This window comes from Geotrypetes seraphini, chromosome 7 (assembly GCF_902459505.1).
Source record: "Geotrypetes seraphini chromosome 7, aGeoSer1.1, whole genome shotgun sequence".
Classification (NCBI taxonomy): domain Eukaryota; kingdom Metazoa; phylum Chordata; class Amphibia; order Gymnophiona; family Dermophiidae; genus Geotrypetes; species Geotrypetes seraphini.
In genome coordinates this window covers 29,745,381-29,765,200 of record NC_047090.1, presented here as the reverse complement: position 1 = coordinate 29,765,200, position 19,820 = coordinate 29,745,381, and the positions used below count along the sequence as shown (strand labels likewise).

The 19,820-nt window shown below is 48.7% G+C and overlaps 1 protein-coding gene across 4 annotated transcripts in view; it reads right to left on the bottom strand.

Moving 5' to 3' along the window:
* The window catches only part of CEP83 (centrosomal protein 83), a 91,782-nt gene extending 73,042 nt beyond the window's left edge, over window positions 1-18,740 (bottom strand). For 2 of the 4 annotated variants that reach the window (XM_033952776.1, XM_033952777.1), the window contains exon 1: window positions 16,966-17,133. The gene's annotated coding sequence lies outside the window, so the exon portion shown is untranslated. Of the gene's footprint in view, window positions 1-16,965; window positions 17,135-18,627 lie in introns of those variants that run through there. The other 2 variants (XM_033952778.1, XM_033952779.1) reach the window with 2 other exon arrangements.
* Window positions 18,741-19,820: the final 1,080 nt, after the last annotated feature.

Here is a 19,820-nt window from a genome sequence, read left to right as displayed (position 1 = left end):
CATAATTTTGCTGTCATATTATTGTGTTTGGTTATGTCTTATTGTTTGCCCTGAAACAAAAAAGTTATTTTCCTCAATTAAAATGCATTTAATGGGGATTAATTTGATAACAAAGTGCCTGAAAAAAAAAAAAGAGATTGTTGCAGTTGTCCAGGTCTTTGCCTTGTCAGAATAAGTAGAATTAACGTTTCAGTCATTGTGTTGTGGCTTTCTTCAGGGTATCCACTTATTTTGACAAGGCATAATCCGGACAACTACTACAATCATGATGCAAGCCGTGGAAGGCTAAAAATGCTTAAAGTAGAGCCTATTTAATAAAATAAATAATCTCATAAAGGCTCACAAACAAATGTATGCCTGCTCTGAGGCAGCTGTAAATTTGTGTCTGCATACATCACAACTCAGTGCTTGCTCTGACCAACTCCCCGATCACCTATATATTCTCTTGTCAGACACATACTTGTGTGCTTGTATACACCTGAAGTTTTATAAGAGCTATTTTCAACAAATAAAATATGCTTTCATAAGAACATAAGAAGTTGCCTCCGCCGAGTCAGACCAGAGGTCCATCTCGCTCAGCGGTCCGCTCCCGCGGTGGCCCATCAGGCCTAATTGCCTGAATAATGTCCCTGACTAATTCTGTACTGTCTCTAATCCTATCCCTATAACCTACCTCTACTCCTATCTATACCCCTCAATCCCTTGGTCTTCCAGGTACCTATCCAAACCTTCTTTGAAGCCCTGTAGGGTGCTCCTGCTTATCACATCCTCCGGTAGCGCGTTCCATGTATCCACCACCCTCTGGGTGAAAAAGAACTTCCTGGCATTTGTTCTAAACCTTCCCCCTTTCAATTTCTCTGAGTGCCCCCTTGTACTTGTGGTTCCCCATAGTTTGAAAAATCTGTCCCTATCTACTCTTTCTATGCCCTTCATGATCTTGAAGGTTTCTATCATGTCTCCTCTAAGTCTCCACTTTTCCAGGGAGAAAAGCCCCAGCCTTTTCAGTCTGTCAGCATATGAGAGGTCCTCCATACCCTTTATTACTTAGTTGCTCTTCTCTGGACTCTCTCAAGTACCGCCATGTCCTTCTTGAGGTACGGCGACCAGTACTGGACACAGTACTCCAGGTGCAGGCGCACCATTGCACGATACAGTGGCAGGATGACTTCCTTCGTCCTGGTCGTGATACCCTTCTTAATGATGCCCAACATTTTGTTTGCCTTCCTCGAGGCCACAGCGCACTGCGCCAACGCCTTCAATGATGTGTCTACCATCACTCCCAGATCTCTTTAAATGTCACTCACCCCTAGCGGTGATCCCCCCCATTTTGTAAGTGAACATCGGGTTCTTTTTCCCCACGTGCATGACCTTGCATTTCCCTATGTTGAAGCACATTTGCCACTTTTTTGCCCACTCTTCCAGCGCTGTCAGATCTTTTTGGAGATCTTTGCAGTCCTCCGTGTTTTCAACCCTGCTGTATAGTTTGGTGTCATCCGCAAATTTAATAACCTCACATTTTGTTCCTGCCTCCAGGTCGTTAATAAATACATTGAATAGGAGCGGAACCAGCACCGACCCCTGCGGAACTCCGCTCGTGACCCATTGCCAGTCTGAGTAATGGCCCTTTATTCCAACCCTCTGTTTCCTGTCCGCCAGCCAGTTTTTGATCCATCGGTGGACCTCCCCTTGCACCCCGTGGTTCCATAGCTTCCTCAGCACTCTTTCGTGTGGTACCTTGTCGAAGGCTTTTTGGAAGTCAAGGTAAATGATGTCTATAGATCCCCCTTTATCCACCTGGCTGTTTACCCCCTTAAAGAAATATAATAAGTTTGTGAGGCATGACCTGCCCTTGCAGAAGCCATGCTGGCTCGGCTTTAGCTGCCCAGTGTTTGATGTGTTCCCAGATGCTGTCTTTAATCAGCGCTTCCAACATCTTTCCCGGGACTGAGGTCAAGCTCACCGGCCTGTAGTTTCCTGGGTCTCCCCTTGAGCTTTTCTTGAAGATGGGCATGATATTTGCTATTTTCTAGTCTTCCGGTATTTCTCCAGTTTTTAAGGATAGGTTGCATATTTGTCGAAGTGGCTCAGCTATTTCGTTCCTTAGTTCCTTGAGCACCCTTGGGTGAATGCCGTCCGGACCTGGCGATTTGTCGCTCTTTAACCTGTCTATCTGCCTGAGGACATCCGCCTTGCTCACCTCTAGTTGGACCAGATTTTCATCCTGGTCTCCTTTTGCGATCTCCTCGGGTTCCGGAATATTGGTTGTGTCCTCCCTCGTGAAAACTGAAGTGAAGAATTTGTTTAACCTGTCAGCTATCTCCTTTTCCTCTTTTACCACTCCCTTTCTGTCTCCATCATCCAAGGGTCCCTCTTCCTCCCTTGCTGGTTGCTTCCCCTTGATGTACCTGAAGAATGATTTGAAGTTTGTTGCTTTCCCCACCAGTCTCTTTTCATATTTTCTTTTTGCTTTTCTAACTACTCGGTGACACTCCTTTTGATGTTTTTTGTGCTCCTTTTGGTTGTCCTCTGATTTGTCCTTTTTCCATTTTTTGAATGATGCCTTCTTGTCACTTATCGCCTTTTTCACTGCATTTGTTATCCACACTGGGTTTTTTGCTCTATTTTTTTTGCACCCTTTCCTGAACTTGGGGACGCAAGAGAACCGCTATAAGTCATCTTGCAAATGGAACTCCCTCCCTACCTATTGTCTTTAGCATAAAACAGGGTAATAGAGAAAGGAAAAGACTACCAACAAAAATGGGGTTCCCACAAGAACGTAAGAGTTGCCCTACTAGGGCTCAGATGCACTCAAGTCAATCAGAGTTTTAGGCCCCTCCCCACTGTATCCCAGGATGCACCTGGAAGGTGGCCAAAGGCCTTGATTGGCTCAAATACCTAAGGTCTCTCCCATAAGAGGGGCTTAAGGTATCCAGGCCAATCAGGCCCCACCCCAGTGCATCCCAGGAAGCACCCGGAAGCAGAGCAGGATTAACCAATAGGCCAAGTAGGCACGTGCCTAGGGCCCGAAATGGTCAGGGGGGCCCGATGAAGGAAGACATCAACATTGTTTTTCCCAAACGGCGATGGGCCCCTCCAGCATCGATCGCAACGCGGGCCCACCCGGATCAGCAACCCCCCCCCCCCCCCCCCATCAACAGAAAGTAAGACAAGCAAGCAACGCGGGTAAGAAAGGCAACGGGAACTGTAATTGTGCAAGCGGTGCTGCTTGCCCAAAGCTTCCCTCTGATGCAGCTGCCTGTTTCCGCCTGGGCGCATGGTGGGGTGGGGCAGGGCAGGGGGCGCAGTGTACTTGTGTGCCTAGGGGCCCTCGACGAATTAATCCTGCCCTGCCTGGAAGAGAATAGGTCCATTATTTTGAAGAGGCGGGTCTGCTGACAAGAAGTAGTGAGCATCCCTCTTGCTAGACTCTACAATGAGTTATGGGGAAGGGTCTGGGAGGTTCCAAGCTGACCCCTCGAAGCCTAATAGGGCTGTCTTTAGGGGTCTTGTTGGTAGGGTGATGGGAGGGGGAGTCCAGGTGGCCCAGATGCACAACCGGGTTGCTGAGGCAGGAGAGAGTGGGCATCCCTCCTGTCTCTCTGGGTGCATTGCTGTTGTGAGAGTGGTCATCATTGGGGGGTTTGGGGACCCTTGGTTGAGGGGGGGTGCAACAGCTGTGTTCGGGAGGGGGGAACCGACATGACTTTTTTTAAAATGGGGACAAATATTGTGTGTGAGTTTCCAGCCCCAAACAGCTGAGTAGCTGGAGGTTGTATCGGGGCTTCCCCTGCAGGCTCTGCGCATGTGTGAGAGTCACTCTCACAGCGATTCATCAGCGGGATCGGACAGGGATTACAACAAACCTCTGCTTAAATGATTTACATGCAAACTTGTTTGAGCATCAGTCACTCTTTTGGAATTGGCCAAAAATCAGAAAGCAGCGGACCCACGCGGTCTTACCAACTCTGTTTAGTGCATCTAGGCCTAAGTCAGACCAAGGGTTCATCTACCCCAGTATCCTGCCCATAACACTAGCCAGTTCAGGTCACAACTTACTCACAAGTACCAAGCAGAGTCCCAAAATGTAGAAAGATCCAATTTCCCAGAAAAATATGCTTCCCCAAAAAGCACAGTTACTTACCGTAACAGGTGTTATCCAGGGACAGCAGGCATATATTCTCACATGTGGGTGACGTCATCTACGGAGCCCCGGCGCGGACAGCTTTTCAAGCAAACTTGCTAGAAGTTTCAAGTTTGCACACTGCACCACGCATGTGCGTGCCTTCTGCCCACTAGAGGGCGCATCCCACCTCGTGGTCCTCAGTTCCATAACTAGCTTAGAAGCCATCCCCGGGGAGGTGGGCGGGTTGTGAGAATATATGCCTGCTGTCCCTGGATAACACCTGTTACGGTAAGTAACTGTGCTTTATCCCAGGACAAGCAGGCATGATATTCTCACATGTGGGTGACCTCCAAGCCAAACCAAAAAGGGCAGGTGGGAGGATGGCAAATTTAAGAAAACAGATTTTGTAAAACTGACTGGCCAAACCGGCCGTCATTCCTGGACAGAGTGTCCAGACAGTAGTGAGAGGTGAATGTATGAACCGAAGACCAAGTGGCAGCCTTACATATGTCTTCCATCGGGGTGGAACGGAGGAAGGCTATCGAAGCTGCCATTGCTCGGACCTTGTGCCCCGTGACTCGACCCGGGGGAGGAAGGCCAGCCTGAGTATAGCAAAGGGAAATGCACGCCGCCAACCAGTTAGACAGAGTGCGCTTGGAAACTGGGTGCCCTAATCGATTGGGATCGAAGGACAAGAATAATTGCGGGACCTTCCGATGGGACTTGGTGCGTTGAAGGTAAAATGCCAACGCCCTCTTACAGTCAAGCGTGTGAAGCGCCGTCTCGCCAGGATGGGAGTGGGGCTTAGGGAAGAACACAGGAAGGACAATGGACTGATTGAGGTGGAAATCAGAAACAACCTTCGGGACGAACTTAGGATGGGTGCGGAGGACCACCTTGTCATGATGGAATACGGTGAAGGGTGGGTCCGCAACCAAGGCTTGTAGTTCCCCCATCCGCCTAGCGGAGGTGAGGGCAATCAGAAACACCACCTTCCAAGTCAGAAATTTCAAGAGGGACTTGTTGAGTGGCTCAAAGGGTGGTTTCATCAGTTGAGCTAAAACCACATTCAAATTCCATACGACTGGGGGAGGTTTGAGCGGGGGACAAACCCTGAGTAATCCTTTCATGAAGCGTGTCACCAAGGGATGGAGAGACAGAGGGCGTCCATCCAGGTGTTGGTGGAAGGCGGAAATCGCACTAAGATGGACACGCACCGAAGTGGTTTTCAGGCCAGAGCGCGACAAATGGAATAAGTAGTCCAGAACCGAGGGTACCGGGGCCGATACCGGGTCCAGGAGGAAAGATGAGCACCAGGTGGAAAACCTGGTCCATTTCTGCGAATAGCAAAGCCTCGTCGAGATCTTGCGGGAGGCTTCCAGCACTTCCCTCACTGATTGAGACAGGTCCGGAGGGGTCAGGGAACAAGAAACCAAGCTGTCAGGTGCAATGACTGCAGATTGGGATGTAACATGGATCCTTGATTCTGAGATAGCAGAGAAGGACAGACAGGCAGAAGAAGGGGTTCCCTGGCGCTGAGTTGGAGCAGTAGGGAGAACCAGTTCTGACGCGGCCACCGAGGAGCTATGAGAATCATCGTGGCCGTGGACGATCTGAGATGTACCAACGTTCGCATGATCAGAGGGAAAGGAGGGAATGCATAGAGGAACTTCCCGTCCCAATCGAGAAGGAAGGCATCCGCCTCCAGACGATCCCGCGAGTACATCCGAGAGCAATACAGTGGTAGTTTGTGTGTCTCCGGAGAGGCGAACAGATCTACCTGTGGCGTTCCCCAGCGAGCGAAGACCTCGTGCAGAACTGCTGAGTGTAGAGTCCACTCGTGGGGTTGCAGGAGTCGACTGAGTTTGTCCGCCAGACAATTCAGTTCCCCCTGGATGTAGACCGCCCGGAGGAAGATGTTCCGGGAGGCCGCCCACTCCCAGAGGCGAAGGGCCTCGGAGCAGAGGGGCCACGACCCCGTTCCCCCCTGTTTGTTCACATAGTACATTGCTACTTGGTTGTCCGTGCGGACGAGGACCACCTGGTCCTGTACTACGTGAACGAAGGCTCGAAGTGCTAGGAAGATGGCCCGAAGCTCTAGCACGTTGATGTGACAGCGACGGTCCTCTGCCGACCACAGGCCCTGTGTGCGAAGACCGTCGAGGTGGGCTCCCCACGCGTAGTCCGAGGAGTCCGTGGTCAGAACCTTGCGAAATGGGGGAGTGCGAAACATTAGTCCCGTGGACAGATTTGAAGAGTCTGTCCACCAACTTAGCGATTTCCGCAAAAGCGGAGTCACCGAAATGAGGCGCGACTCCGGATCGCACTCCTGGCGCCATTGTGATGCGAGTGTATACTGAGGGATCCTCAGATGCAGCCTCGCAAATGGCGTGACGTGTACCGTCGAGGCCATATGGCCGAGCAGCATCATCATGCGCTTGGCCGACACCCTTGGTAGTTGAGAGACCTGGCGGCTCATCCGTACCAAGACTTCCAACCGTTGGGTCGGAAGGTAGGAGCGCAGGCGCACCGTGTCCAGCACCGCACCTATGAATTGAAGAGACTGAGCCGGCCTCAACTGAGACTTTGGAAAGTTTATCTCGAATCCGAGGGTTTGCAGGAAGGCAATAGACTGTCGGGTCGCTGAGATAACCTCCTCCCTGGTCGGGGCTTTGATGAGCCAGTCGTCCAGGTAAGGGAACACATGGAGCCCGCGAGACCTCAGGGCTGCCGCCACTACTACCATGCACTTCGTGAATACTCGTGGGGACGCGGCCAGGCCGAAGGGCAGGACTCTGTACTGGAGGTGTAGGTCTCCCACCTGGAATCGTAAGAATTTTCGGCAGGTGGGGTGCACCGGGACATGGGTATATGCTTCCTTCAAGTCGAGGGAGCACATCCAGTCCCCTTCCTCCAAAAGAGGATACAAGACCGGGAGAGATAGCATTCGAAATTTCTCCCTGGCCAGGCATTTGTTGAGCTTCCTGAGGTCGAGTATGGGGCGCATGTCCCCGGTCTTTTTTGGGACCAAAAAGTAACGGGAGTAAAATCCCGTCCCCCACTGGTCCTTGGGGACCGGCTCGACCGCCCGAAGCTTCAGGAGAGCTTTGGCTTCGGTCAGAAGGGTCGGTAGTTGCGACCGGTTGCACAAGGCTAAATTTGGGGGACTGTCCGGTGGCGAGGACACAAAATTGAGCGAGTAGCCTTCGGAGACGATCCGGAGCACCCAAGCGTCTGAGGTAATCGCGGTCCATGCCTTCCGGAAGGACCGAAGACGCCCCCCGATGGGAAGGGGTTCTGGTGAAGGTGCGGAGGGGAACCCGCCCCGTCCGCTCAGCCCGTCAAAAGGAAGGCGCGGGCTTAGAAGGGCCCTGCGCCGGGGCTTGGGTTTGTCCCCCTCTGCCTCGTTGAGACGGACGTCTCGGAGGCGGTCTTGAGAAAGACGGGGTCGACTTCTGGGGGTACCGGCGCGGCGGAGGCCGGAAAGGTTTCTGCGGCGGGGGCCTAGGTTTGGGGCGGACCAGGGATGCTAAAGAGCGTTCCTGTTCCGACAACCGCTTGGTCGCCGCCTCCAAAGACTCGTCAAATAACTCGGACCCCACACAGGGCAGGTCTGCAAGACGTTCCTGCAGGTTTGGGTCCATGTCGAGGGTGCGAAGCCAGGCCAAGCGGCGCATGGCCACTGCGAGGGCCGACACCCTCGAAACCAGCTCAAAGGTGTCGTACACTGAATGGAATAGGTACAACCGCAATTGAGACAGGTTGGACATAAACTTATCGAATCCTGCTCTTTGGGAGTCCGGTAACGAGTTCCGATATTGAGGAAGGTCCTTCACCATCCCACGCAAGTAGGAGGAAAAGGTGAAGGAGTAATTTAGAACTCTGGTGGCCATCAGAGTGTTTGAATAGAGGCGACGGCCAAACTTGTCCAGGGTCCGCCCCTCCCTGCCGGGTGGAACCGCCGCAGAAACCCGTGAGGGCTGTGATTTTTTAAGGGCAGATTCCACCAGGAGGGACTGGTGGGAGAGCTGCGCCTTATCAAACCCTTTCGGGGGAATCGTCCTATACTTTGATTCCATTTTTGACGGGACAGACGTGCCTGTAAGAGGGCTCGACAAGTTCTTCAGCCAGGTCTGCAGGAGGACACTGTTGAGAGGGAGTCTAGGTACCTCTCTAGGGGGAGTGGGAAGGTCCTGTTCCTCTAGAAATTCCTTGGAATATTTGGAACCTACCATCAGGTCAATCCCCAGGGCTTGGGCCATGTCCTGGACAAAAGATGAGAAGGAGGACGGCCTAGCCTGGGGGGACGGGGTTCTCGACCGTCCCGCCGAGGAGCGGGGGGAGGCCTCATGGGAATACTGAGGATTCCTAACCGATCCTGAATCCCAGGATCCTCTCTCCACGGCCCTCGAGGGGGAGGGTGAAATCATCCTCCTAGGGGAGTCCCTGGGGGAGGATCCCGGGGTCCGTGGGGTCCTCTCCCGTTTCCTCGGCGAGGCGGCACGGGAAGACTTTCCCCGGGGTGAGCGGAGGAGCCTCGGATTATCGAGGCGCAACTCCGACACCTGCAGCGCCTCGCCCCCGAACGACGAGGAACGATCGCGCCGAGGCGAGCCTCGGGGTCGCTTAGGCTTCCTCGATCGGCGCCTCGTCCGAGGTCGCCTCGAGGGCGAGGCGTCCGGGGAAGATCCCGAAGCCGAGGAGGAAAGTCGGCGCACTCTGCGGAACTTTTCTTTTGGGCGGACACTGCGCTCAGGAGGCTCCCCCGAGGTCGAGGTCCGGGGCGGGGCCGAGGCCGAGGTGGACGGGGCCGCAATACCCGAGACCGAGGTCGCCGAGGCCGGGGCTCCCGAGGTCGAGGGAGCCGAGACCGGGGCCTCCGAGGCCGGGGGCGCCCCGGCCGAGGTCGACGCCGCCGGGCCCGCAGCACGCTGCAGCACTTCCAGGGCTCCCGACAGCTCCGATGAGATCAAGGCTCGAAGGAGATCCTGGAAGGCCGGAATCCCCACGAAGGTGGGGAGTTCCGAGTCCGGGGCACACTCCCTGGAGGGCGACCTCGGTCTCGAGTATTCCCTCGGGGTGTGCGGAGTCGAGGTCCGATGCGGGGTCGGGGTCGACCCACCCGCTTTGGCCTGACTCGAGGATGGCTTCTTTGCTGAAGGGGATGGAACAGAGGACTTACCCGAAGTTGGCTTCGATGACGACGGCTTCGAAGATGAGGGCCGAGGCGACGCCGAGGCCCCCGAGGACGCCGAGGCCGAGGTCAAGGCCGGGGCCGAAGCCGAGGCCGACGTCGAGGCCTTGGGCGGCGCGTCGACGGCGAACAATTCCGCCATTCTGGCCTTACGGCGACGGAGGGCCCTGTTCTGGAAGGTAGCACAGCGATCACACGAGGCTGTTGGATGTTCGGGCCCAAGACAGACAATGCACCACCGGTGAGGGTCGGTGATGGAGAGTAGTCTCTCACACCGGCTGCATTTCTTGAATCCCGTAACAGGACGGGACATCGACGAGAAAAAGAAGAAGGCCGGGAACGACCGACGTTCCCCGGCTCAGGCTTCCGGGAGCCCCCGGAGCCCAACGAAAAACAATTATTATTATTTTTTTTTTTTTTTTTTTTTTTTTGTAAAACGGACGAAAAATAAAGCAGCACCGCGATTAATCCGATCAATAAACAAACTAAACGCGGCAGCTAGAAGGCAAAAACACTGGAGCTCAGATCCACAGGGCTTTCTTGCTCCGCGGAAAAATTTGAACTGGAACTGAGGACCACGAGGTGGGATGCGCCCTCTAGTGGGCAGAAGGCACGCACATGCGTGGTGCAGTGTGCAAACTTGAAACTTCTAGCAAGTTTGCTTGAAAAGCTGTCCGCGCCGGGGCTCCGTAGATGACGTCACCCACATGTGAGAATATCATGCCTGCTTGTCCTGGGATAACTGGCCCAAAGAGTTCCTATGTTTCAGTGAAACATAGAATATGGAAATTTGCTCCTTTGCAAATGATTCTTTCCTCTTCTCCTGGTCAAAGAGGCTTATAGAACTAACACAAACACACACAAAAAAATTCCATGCTCTTCATGCTTACCTCCACCTGTTCTCATCTCAATTACAGCTGCTACACTGCTATCCTTAATGAACTGCCTCTTAGATCCCCTTTTGCGAAGTCGCAGTAGCAATGCTGCCGTGGTAAATGCACCAAAGCCCATTCATTCCTATGGACTTCAGTGTATTTACCAAGGCAGCATCGCTACTGAAGTTTTGTAAAAGGGTTATTTTCTATGTTGTAAATTCTACTGTGAAATCTACTGACTGAACTGTTCAGCTTTCTTAATGGTTTCTATATGTACTGCCTACTAATATCTATTACCATGGCAAAACAGTTCAACTGCCAAAATTCATCCTTTGAAATCTGTCAGAATCATCTAATAGTTTGATATAATAAGGTGAGTTTGGTTGATCCTGTATTAACAACCATATAGAACCATCCGAAGAATTCTTAATCTCAGACACACCCTGCTCAGCAGGGGGCCATTCAGCATCCAGGTCCAACTCAAGGACTATATCAGGCAATGCCCGAGAACTATAATTTGCTACAAGGTGGATAGAATTGGGCTCAGTTAAGCGGGCAGGTTAATTCCTCTGACTGTAACAAAGACTTTTCTTGTGTTAATTCATGCAGCACTCTCCTTGCTGAAGGCCTAAAAGAGACCAATGCAGCAATACAGGTTATAATGGGAGCCCAAGTCACAACTGGTACGCCTGTTATGGTCGACGCACCAATGGTGTTTTGGGATCCTGCCCTGGAGATTCCTGCAGGTAGCATAAATCCTAATGTAAAGGCAGCATCAGATAACAGCAGTGCTGTATTAGCAGACAATGATCATAACATTCGGCAAGGAAGAATGCCCTTTAGCCATGAGGATAAAACAGTGGCACGCAGATGATACAGCATACCCAGGCATTAGATATCCCCCTAAGGGCATCAGACAATAGCACAGCGCATGGTCACAAATTACTGACATACAGTCTCAACCATCAAGTTCTAGCCCTGTGGGCAGGGTTTGAGCCGCCTGGGCCAATCAGGCCCTAGGCCAGCCATTCTGGAGATGGCTGACCTGTCAGATGGACGGGCTTGGCACCCATCCGTCTGACCAACAATTTTTAAGGTATGGGGAGGGGGGGTTGGGGGTTTGTGCGGTCGGCGGGAGGTCGTGGGTTGGCAGGGGGGGGGCGGTCGTGAGGGGGTTGCGTCGAGGGCAGGAGGGCCTGGGATCCCTCCTGCCCATATTTTAGTGGGGGATGGGAGTATCACCGGACTAGGAGGGCTTGGGCTCCCAACTGGCCCCATCGGACTCGGCAGGGGAGGGGGGGTTGGGGATCGCGGGGCAAGAGGGCTTGGGCTCCCTCTTGCCCCCGATGCTGTTGGGGAGTCGGCGGGGCAAGAGGGCTTGGGCTCCTTCTTGCCCCGATGCTGTCGGGGAGTCGGCGGGGCAAGAGGGCTTGGGCTCCCTCTTGCCACCGATGCTGTCGGGGAGTCAGCGGGGCAAGATGGCTTGGGCTCCCTCTTGCCACCGAAGCTGTCGGGGAGTCGGCGGGGCAAGAAAGCTTGGGCTCCCTCTTACCCCGATGCTGTCGGGGGTTCGGGGTGCCACCAGGGCAAGAGGGTTTGGGCTCCCTCCTGCCCGGATCATTGTAGGGGGGGTGGGATTCTGTAACCGGTGTGGTTTTTGACAGACACCGGTTACAGAATCCAGCTTTTAGGCGAAGGACCGGCTCCTCCTTCGCCTAAAAGCCCTTATTTTGGGCGTTTGGGACTTAGGCTTTTTTTAGGTTGATTATATGGTGTAAGTTTATACGTAGTGGTGGTCTGGGCGTTTAAACAGCTGAACATAGAGGCAGGGAATTATCAAAAAAAACTCCTCCTTTTGGACTTTTTTTTTTTATAATGGACATTTTCTCTGCTTCTACTTTCAACGTTTAAGACCTTAGGCCAAAAGGGGACTTAGACGTTTTTTTTGATTATGCCCCTCCACAGGTCTGAATAAACCTTTCAAAAGACAAAAGTTCTGGTCTTATATCAATACACTCTCCCTCAACGTACTTTTATCAGAAGAAACTTTAAAATTCTAAATATAACTATCTTTTAAAACATCCTCTATAATAAAACCCTAAGTGCGCATGTGCACTTGCAACGCCCTGATCCCCGACTCCGTGATGTGTGCTTCCATGCCAGACATGCGCAGTAAAAGGAGCCAGCGGTGGTACGCTGGCTCCTTCTACTGTACATGCGGAGGCACCTTAACCACAGAGGCGGCAACTCCCCCCCCTCCCGCCTTTACTCTGTCTAACACAGGTCTCCAGGTCTGGCCATGGCCCGCGGTCTGGCTGGCTCTCTTACTGAAGTTATTCTTAGTGGGGGCGCTATCTTAGTGGGGGTACAGGCACCCGTCCTCTCTAATCCCTTGCTCCTTCATACCACTTCCCTTCACTGTACCTCTGTAACGTTCCCGGCGCGAGCAGCAACCGCCAAGCTGTTATCGCGTCAGCTCTTCCTCTGTCACTTCTTGGACCCATGCCTAGGATGTGAGGTCAGAGGAAGAGCCAACGCTGGCTTGACAGCAGCTTGGCAGTTGCTGCTCCCGCCAGGAATGTTACAGAGGTTTGGGGGAAGGGAAGCGGTGCGCAGCAGGAGGGGACGGGGAAGAAGCGTGTGGAGGCAGGGGGTGGAGAAGAGGGTGGAGGATGGGCACCACCACCCCAGGTGCCACTGATTTGCACTGTGATAACCCTCCATTTTTCAAAACTATAGCCAATAACTTCATTTTTCATCCAACTCCATTAATCATAGGAGGGGAGTTTCAATTTGGTTCTCAATACTACTACAATCGATAGGAAATCAAACTATGCCTCTTCCTCTAAAAGCTGATTTTTCTTGTTAAATTTCATGGATGATTTTTAATTTCATGATACTTGGAGACTGCTTCATCCATCAACAGATGTGACCTTTTTATTCCATACCTCAAAATCTCTCCCGTTCTCAAACTGACTTTTTTTTCCTATTTTAAGTTCAATTGTCCCCTGTGGACTAAATTCTATATACAAAGGTGGTGCTGAAAAATCAGCACCGATAAAAGTTTGTACTTAGGCCCTGATTCTATAAAGTCAACCTAGGCAGCACTCAGCATCCTAACATTTAGGCGTCCCCAATTTATGCCAGGGTGGGACTGAAGTTAGGCCTGATATCAGAGCCTAATGGCACCTGATTCACAAAAGAGGTGCCTAACTTGAAAACATGTCCATGATCTGTCCCCTAACCATGCCCACTTTTAGTGTAGGCATTTTAGGTTAGGCGCTACTTTTTACAGAATTGAGATTTTTGAGTTAGGTGTCTTTCAATGAAATCCAATTCAAGCTAATTGTGAGGTTCTGAGTGCTAACATAGGCACTGATTAAGTCTATTGTTTAATTACATCATCCCTCCTTAAATCACTTCACTGGCTCCCTATCTGCCTTCACATACAGTTCAAACTCCTATTACTAATCTATATGTGTGTTCATTCTGCTGCCCCTCAATATCTTTCCTCTCTCTCCTGAGGGTGAAGACCCTCATGAGACCCCCCAGAAGAGCCATTTAAGAGAGACACATTGTGCTACTGAATTGGACTTACACAAGATTTATGAACAGTGCAAAAAGTATATCTTTCCCTGTTAGCACAAACAACATGTTTTTGAGAGAATTTCATCTTTGCCCTAGAAGCTGGCAAACATTTGCAGACTGTGACAAGTGTTGGATATTCTATTCTGGGACTTTCCAAGAAATGCTTGGGTCACCAGAGAAACCAAACCACATAACTCCAGGTCAGGACGACATGGCCAAAGTGACATTAACCACAGGTGAAAATAGCTGACAGTCAAAGACTGGCTTAATTCCAACATGCTAGCTCTAAATATACAAAAAACAAAAGCTTTACTTTTCCCATGGAAAAAGGGAATAAGCTTAAGTACTCCTTTTACCCTTGATAACATTCATCTAGATTTAGTAACATCTTTAAAAATACTGGGTGTCATTATTGACGATAAATTCTCTTATCATGAACACATAAGTAATACCGTCAAATTTTGCTTCTACAGGTTACACATGATTCGCTCAATCTCTAAGTTTCTCGAGCCAAAATCATTAAACATTCTAATCCATTCCCTAATTATCGCTAAACTTGATTACTGTAATTCATTATTAATAAATATCACACAAAAAGAAAAGAAGCGTCTCCAAATAATACAGAACACAACCATCAAACTCATTCATAACGGTAAAAAAAATACGATCATGTTATTCCTTTTCTGATCAATTCACACTGGCTTCCAATCAATCACCGTATCACCTTTAAAACATTACTCCTAGTATTTAAAACCCTTTCTACCAATGAACCACAATTTATTAATAGAATGCTTATTCCTTATAATACACCGCGCTCTCTTCGGACTACTAACCAAAAGCTTATAGTAGTCCCCTCCTTGAAAGTTATCGAAACTCGACGACGTGATATGTTTTGGGTGATGGCTCCGCAACTTTGGAACACTTTGCCTCATTATATAAGAGAAAAAAATGATCTTAGCCGTTTTAAAAAGTTTTCTTTTTAAAGATGCTTTTAATCTTTAAATTATACTTAAATCTTAAAGTAGTTACCCTCCAGGTTTATACTACTCCCTTCCTAATGTTTTTTCCATCTATGGCTCTTTTTTTCTACTTTAAAACATTGAGTTGTAACTTTATTCCTCCATCCCTTGTGTATCGATCAGTTTGTAAGTCTGTCAGTCAACCCATCATTTTTAAATTTTAAATAGTATGTCTAAATGTATGTTTACCTTTTTTATTGTAACTCGCTTAGCAAATTTGAATAAGCGATTCATCAAATCAAAATAAAACTTGAAACTCAGGGATTATGTATTAAGAATGCATTGTCAGGGAAAATAGAGAAGTTATATTTGACACCAAGTGATACAATGCTTCATTATGACTCAATTGCCAGTATGTATATACCATCCAATCAACAAAAAAGACAAATGCAACAATCCAATAGAAACTAAGTACAGTATGTAATTAGTAACCAGATAGCATTCTTAACCCTAGGCTACTAAACTAGGGTATAAAAGTAGCATACCTGCTGACTTAAACGTTAGAACGGATCACACATAACAGATTGCCAGCACTCTGTATGTTAGCATCCGTTGGCCTAACTGCTGTACCATATCTTATTCCATGTAAGCTGACTTTTGTTTATTACTATTAAACATATATTATATACAGCAATTGGGCTGTTGGTGTGAGGTCATTAAAATACTTTGGAGGTGCTAGCAGCGGCCTCTTCACTCCTTATACATCTTCCAAAGAACTCTGTTCCTCAGATCAACTGTTCTTAGTTGTACCCTTCTCCTCCACTGCCAATTCCAGACTTTGTTCCTTTCATCTAGTTGCCCCGTATGCTGGAAATAGAGAATGACACGGGGACACATTTTTCCCCATCCCTGCCCATTCCTGTAAGCTCAGCCTTAACCCCACAAACCTTGAACAATTATGATTTTAAAGTTTGAGGCTTGTGCAGATGAAGACAGAGCTTGAAGGAATGGGGCAAGGGCAGGAAAAGAACTCACCAGACAGGAAAATTGGTTCTCGCAGGGATTGAGAAAAATTTGTCTCCTTATCTTTCTTTAGCTGGGAATAAACTACTTGAGTATGTCTGCCACACCCCTTCCCTTGTTTAAAAGCAGACTGAAATCCCACCTTTTTGATGCAGCCCCTTCAATCCTAACTCTAATCCAGCAGATTAACCATTCCCCCTAACTATATCCATGGCATCCTGTTTGTCTGTCTAGATCAGACATAGGCAACTCCGGTCCTCGAGGGCCGGAATCCAATTGGGTTTTCAGGATTTCCCCAATGAATATGCATGAGATCTATTTGCATGCACTGCTTTCAATGCATATTCATTGGGGAAATCCTGAAAACCCGATTGGATTCTGACCCTCAAGGACCAGAGTTGCCCATGTCTGATCTAGATTGTAAGCTCCTTTGAGCAGGTACTGGCTTTGTCACGACTCTGTACAGTGCTACGTATATCTGATAGTGCTATAGAAATAATTAGTAGTAGTAAATTAGGTACCGATATCAAATGGACTTTACCGAATCAGGGCCTAAATCAGAGGTGTCAAAGTCCCTCCTCAAGGGCTGCAATTGAGTCGGGTTTTCAGGATTTCCCTAATAAATATGCATGAGATCTATTAGCATACAATAATAGCAGTGCATGCAAATAGATCTCATGCATATTCATTGGGGAAATCCTGAAAACCCGACTGGACTGTGGCCCTCGAGGAGGGACTTTGACACCCCTGGCCTAAATGCTATTCTATAAATGGTGCTTAGCACCAGGATCCGCAGCTGACGATTTACACCAACTTAGACCTGGTGTAAATTCCTGTCTCATATTAGGTGCAGACTCCCCTTGTTCTATATCACAGTGCACAAATTCCATGAACACTCCTGATCTGCCTATGTCCCTCTGTCTCCAGCAGATTATGCAGACGAGAAACCAGGAGTCTATCTGTCTTTCTCTCCTTCTCATGGTGTGGCATCTCTCCCTCCCTCTTTCTTTCACCCAGTGGGGTCCATCATCTCTCCCTCCTTCTTCACTCACCTTAACCCTGTGAGTCCTGCATATTCCCCCTCCCCCAATGGATCCAGCATCTGTTATCCTATCCACCCCATGGGTCCAGCAGCGCTTCCTCTTTCCCCCTTCGCTCACCCCCCTTACCCGCGAGCTCTAAGTATCTCAACCCGCCACTCACCCCGAATCCAGCAGCCTTTCTTGCCTGCTCCTCCGCCCCCGCCGTCCTGCCAACGCGCCGATAGTATCCACGGTGAGCGGCGGCCACCGCAACGGCCACGACCCCCTTCCCGCGGCTCGTCGAGCCTTCCCGCTCCGGCGTGCCCTACGCACGCCGGAAACGGGAAGTTGGGGCTGAGGGGGCGGGGCGCGCGGCAGCGAGGGAAGCGTCCGTTCGTTGCCATAGCTACCGGCACTGGCGCGCGCGCGCTGGAGAGTCGTGGGCGAAGCTCGAAGACGGTGGTCTCGTCGTGAGCGGTGGAAGAAGCGCTTAGCAACGGGGGTTCGGAGAGATGCTGAGCCTGCAGGGAGGTGAGAGAGGGGAAACCGGCCGAGGGGGGAGGGGAGATGAAAACAAGGGAGGTGGGGAGGGAAGAGAGAATGTCTCACTATGAGCGAAATGAGAGGGAAAATGCCGGGCAATTACTCGCTATGCCGGGGTCAAACTGTTGTCAAGAACCTCAGCAGCATTTCCTGCATGAGCCTGCAGAACAAGAGGTAGAAGGATATTCCTTTGGCGGTTACCATATTTGTAAAGTCAAAAGGAGAGGACACATGGCCCCGCCCCTGACTCCTCCCCGCCTCTAGGTGTGTGCCTTTGCCTTTTTCACCCCATTATAGCAACTGCTCAATTGCTTCATTAGCTGCTGGCTGTGTCAGTTCCTAAAGGGCCAGAGCCAGGAAAAGCCATTAAGGCAGATCACAAGCAAAAGACTCAAGAAACCAACTATGCACAGAAGGAATTTAAAAAAACAAACCCAACAACAACCTGCTCCCACAAGTAATCTGAAGTGCAAACAAAAAAGGCAGTAGCTCAGAGTTGGACTCCCAAATAAACTACTGGGTATTGTTTCACACAAAAACTAGTGTCCCAAAAGGATACTCGGCAAAAAAAATAAACAACAAAAATGGGGGGCACTCTAAAGTTTCAAATCCCTTTAAACTGAACCAAAGATGGCAAAAAAAAAAATCACAAACGGGGACGAACCCCTGACTGTGCTTTTAAGAGTCTATCATTGCACCATTTTGTTGCCAGTAAAAATGAATTTTCAACAGTGCTATAAATTCATAAGGTACTCAAAACGTCTAGTCATTAAAGTGCATATAGTTGAATAAATAAACTTATCTTGAAGCGCAAGTGCTTTTCTTAAGAATTCTTTGAAGGGTTCACTGCGGCGTGTATAGCAGGTCCTGACGCGTTTCGCTGATGGCTTCCTCAGAGAACCTACTCCCGCTAGAGCTGCTGAAAAAGCTAGCAGTTTCTGCTTAGCCCCATCAGAATATTCCAAACAAAAGGAACAACAGGTTCAATTTCTTGCATCACTTTAGTGGACTGCAAAATCCTTTTCAATATGAGCTTTTACGTGCCCCTGCATATATGAAGTAGGAATCACCAAAATCTTACCTTACCCTGATATACTAGTTCTTTCTGAAACCTAACTACACATATTTACAGACAGAAAGGCAAGAGAGCAGAAGCAGAAAGATAGGAAAGCATGGCACACAAAAATGCCCAAGAGACAAAATGCTGCATCTTACTTGTATTCAGGAGCAAATCATAAATTTACATATCCAGTTATTATAAGTTTCTATAGATGGTAACTAGTTAGCATATAAGCCCTACCCATATTCACTGACATCACATTGTTGATTTAATATTAATTGGAAACAGGTAAAATCATCACGTGTTTATCCAGTCTTTAGTGCCACCTAAGAGTTGCAAATCCAAGAAAATGCATTCAGTCTTGTCCTTGTCCTGGAGCAGCGAAGTACTTTGCGATCATTACATTTGTTGCTTTATGCATATCTCTGTTTATACTCCTTTGTTGTCATGGTCACATAATGAGAAAATTCAGTGTCTGTAGCTAAGGTCAGCTTTACCTGGGGCCATGGTATCTGGGTATTTTCTGATTTGACTAAGGCCACTTGACAAAAACTATAAAAAGTTTTGATATAGTCCACAAATTCCTCTTAGATATCATACCAAGTATCCTCTTAGATATCATACCACATCCCATCGACCCCAATAATCAATCCGAAATCGTCAATATTAATGACAAACTCAAACAGATTCATTTATGGTTGGACAACAATAGACTGTCCCTAAACATTAATAAAACCAACACGTTACTTTTTCCTTGGAAAGAAAATCATAAAATATCTGTTCCTATTAAAATCCAAGGAGTAACGCTTAAACAAATTAACAAAATTCGGATCTTAGGTGTCATCCTTGACGAAAACTTAACTTATCATGACCACATTAGTTATGTAGTCAAAGCCTCTTTTTCCAGATTACGTCAAATTCGTTCTATTTCGAAATTTCTCTGTGCCAAATCTTTAAACATATTAATTAATTCATTAATTATTGCAAAAATCGATTATTGTAATGCTTTATTCAAAGGAATGGCCCAAAAAGAAATCAGAAGACTACAGATCATACAAAATACATCTATTAAATTAATTACTGGGGCCAAAAAATTTGACCATGTAACCCCTTTATTACAAAAAGCACATTGGCTCCCAGTGGGACATCGAATTTTATACAAGCTATCTTTACTCACCTTTAAATCTTTATCATCCAAAAATCCATCATTCATTTATAAAGTTCTAATTCCATACACTTCTCAAAAAACTTTACGATCCAATCAGCAACGTTTATTAGTTATCCCCTCTCTCAAAATCATAAATACCAGAAGACAGTATATTTTCTCAGTCACAGCACCGCAAACATGGAATTCTCTACCACTTTATTTAAGGGAGGAGAAAAACCTCGACAAATTTAAAAGCCAACTCAAGAGCTTTCTTTTTATAGACGCT